This window comes from Micropterus salmoides, unplaced genomic scaffold, assembly GCF_014851395.1.
Source record: "Micropterus salmoides isolate LMB-PRFRI ecotype aquatic unplaced genomic scaffold, ASM1485139v1 Ms_hic_scaffold_19, whole genome shotgun sequence".
Lineage (NCBI taxonomy): Eukaryota > Metazoa > Chordata > Actinopteri > Centrarchiformes > Centrarchidae > Micropterus > Micropterus salmoides.
In genome coordinates, this window is record NW_024041039.1 from 23,058,220 (window position 1) to 23,060,597 (window position 2,378).

The 2,378-nt window shown below is 40.0% G+C and overlaps 1 long non-coding RNA gene across 1 annotated transcript; it reads left to right on the forward strand.

Annotated features, from left to right (window-relative positions):
* The first annotated feature begins 6 nt into the window (after positions 1–6).
* On the forward strand, positions 7–2,123 carry LOC119910961. The gene is made up of 3 exons (XR_005445726.1): positions 7–99; positions 287–386; positions 505–2,123. It is a non-coding gene; the product is annotated as an uncharacterized LOC119910961 (long non-coding RNA).
* Positions 2,124–2,378: the final 255 nt, after the last annotated feature.

Here is a 2,378-nt window from a genome sequence, read left to right on the forward strand (position 1 = left end):
CGGTGATCTTCGACAGGGAGGTGGACTGGGAGCGTGAGAAACGGTTGTATGTCCATTCGGTCACCAGACACATAAATGAGAAATCAGGATCAGGCCAAGGTATGACCCTGAGCTCTACCACAAACACCAGAGAACCACACTGAGATGGCCTTTAATGGGATTTTTCATAGCTGTCGATTGCACCATTAATGCGAGAGTAGGGCTCATTGATATCATCTAAAGTCTCTATCTATCCATCCATCTCATCGATTATTATTATTTTTTTTTTTTAAATCGTTTCCTGAAGATGTCATGGCTGAGCTGATGAACCTGATGACCCATGTGGCTGACCAGACACCGGACACAAATGGCAGACAGTGGCAGCATCCCTCTGACCTCACACGCAGGTACATCATCCTCATTGGGTTTTATAATTTTGAAGAGGTGTGGAATTAAAATACTCCTAAGGCAGATTTGCTTCAGCCAACATAAAATATGTGGCTTGGGATCTGTGCTTAATTTCAGAAACTACCAAAGACGGTTTGGAAACATGACGCCAACAATGGCCCTCTGTGAATGGCAGGCCAAGAATTTTACAGCACACAAGCGCTTTGCCAAGGTCCCAAAAATCTTTGAAAGAAGTCCATTTCCCTAAATTAGGCGTTGTGGAATCTTCTTGTGAACAGATGGCACTTAACTTCTTAAGAGATCTTAAGTTGTACCAGGTATGAAGTGGGCCTCAGATCAATGTTTGCACTAGTTTTGCTTAGTTGAATTTGTGGTGTTTATTTTTGGTTTGTCAGTTTGAGTGTTCCTCTGTATTTTTCTTTTGAACTATGCATGTATGTGTATATAAAATTAATGCATGTTTTGGTGTTATAATACTGACCTTTAGTGCGTTGTCTTTTTACTGTAAGAACTATGCCTGTTTTAATGTGAATATAAGTATGTCTTGTACTTCCAAGTTTAACATTTGTACTTTTGTTGTGAGTGCCAGCGTATTCCCTGCTCATGGTTTACTTCCTCTGGATATGATGCAAACAGTCCAGACCTATACTGACATGTTTCTCAACTGTTCCTGTTAATTTCTTTCCTCTTATACATACAATAGCCTCCCATCAGTTTTTGTGGATGATCCTTCAAATGACAGCAGCTAGCAGAATAGAAAATGATAAATGTATTTAAGTTTAGGAGGCATGTTGGATTACATTGTATCAAGTGTTCCTGTTACGTTGTCCACCCTTGTACATCAAGCCTCATGTGTGGATCAGATGGGAGATGTTGGTTTAAGGTGTAGTGCAGGGCAAAGCTGAGTAGATGATTATGAAAGTCTGGAAATGTTTACCAAGAGGTTTTAGTCCAGTCATTCATACAAACCTCTAGAGATTTATGTAAGCAGGCATCTCTGCATGTTTAACTCAAGACTGAGGAAACAAACAAATATTGGATTACTTCTTTTTACAACATGACATTCAGCATATCTTTGAATTTATAATGTGATATAATGTTTTAGGCAGGCAGAATTTGTTTAAGTTTTGTGCTCCATACATTGGCATGGTGTTAGATGGAAGTGTTTATTAAGGTCAGTGCACCCATATCATATGAGCATTTTTCAATCATACCCTAAGTTGTAATGGGGGAATGTGTCCGTTAATAATGTCCTGGCTAATATGGATTTTCTCAGACCACTGGCCATTTTTAACAACTTTATTATATCTAATAAAATAGGAAATCTGTTCACAACAAAGTCTGTCAATTATCCATAACAATCCAGAAACCCTGCTTTTCAGGTTTTCAAAAGTAATTTTGTGAGGACCACAAACAAAATTCCTTTGTACCTTCTTTTTGGGGTGTCAGCAGAAGTTTTAGTTGTGGATATTTAAAACCTGCCCACTAATGTAAACACTACCACTAGGGGTTAAATGGTCAAATGTTTTAGTGATTTGTGTGAACTGACCTTTTTAATTATAGAGCAGCAGTGACCACAATGTACACCCAGCTTTGGTTAAACCCATTGTAAGAAAAGTGTAAGTGCCACTGAGTGGAGAACTCTGTCCATGGAGTCAGAGCAGGGCTGTTTGTGTGAGAGCGAGGCAGTGCTGTTGATGAAGTACTCAAAAATAAAGCCCACTCTGTTCAATTTACTACTGTCGTCATCCTCTGTTAGTATTTGCTGACCAATGCGGCATCTTTGTCAGCATTATTTCAGAGTCTACTTCGCAGCCTTAGAGTTGCTGTGCACAGGTACAGGCTGGCAGAAGTGACCCCAGGGAACCCAAATACATGGAACTCATCAGCATGGGTCCTTTCTGTTGAATAATGCAGGCTGTTAAAGTAATCCTGTCTGTAGAGATAGCAGGGCAGTCAGTCCCTGACCAGCCATCCAGAAGGCAGAGGTG